The following is a 593-nucleotide window of genomic DNA, read 5'->3' as shown; positions in this document are numbered from 1 at the left end:
AGCCCCCTTTTACCCCAAATTTTTTGTACATTTTTTTTTTTAAAATTTTTATTTCGAAAAAAAAAATTTGTTTAAAGGTTTTTAAGCTTTTGTTTTCCGGGAAACCCCCAAACCCTTTTGCTCTTTTTTTTTTTTTCCATAGTTGTTGTTTGAAAGTTTGTTTGAAATTTTTTTTTTCTTTACTTAAAAAAAAAAAAAATTTCCTATTTCCCAAAAATTTTCTTTTTCTCATAAAAAAATTTTCTAATGTTAAAAATAAAAAATCGTTTTTTTTTAAAAGTGCATAAAAAATCAAAATTTTTTTCTTGCTTGGGGAAATATTAGTCAATTTTTTCAAAGGAAAAAAAATTTTTAAAATTTCAGTTGTTTTTTTTTTTTTCCCTTGATATGGTAATGGTTTTTTGAAAAAAAACTTAAATTTTATTTTTTTTCAAACTTTTTTAATTCCCCGATATTTTTTTAAAAAATAGAAAAAATTAAATTTTATTTTGATTAAAAAAACATAAAACCATTTAAAAAAATTTATTAAAAAATTTTGAAAAAAAACTATGAATAATTGCTTATTTTTTTCTGTGAAAAAAAAATTCTGAAAA

This window comes from Penaeus monodon, chromosome 22, assembly GCF_015228065.2.
Source record: "Penaeus monodon isolate SGIC_2016 chromosome 22, NSTDA_Pmon_1, whole genome shotgun sequence".
In the NCBI taxonomy this organism is placed as follows: domain Eukaryota; kingdom Metazoa; phylum Arthropoda; class Malacostraca; order Decapoda; family Penaeidae; genus Penaeus; species Penaeus monodon.
Note: the sequence above shows the minus strand (reverse complement) of the source record.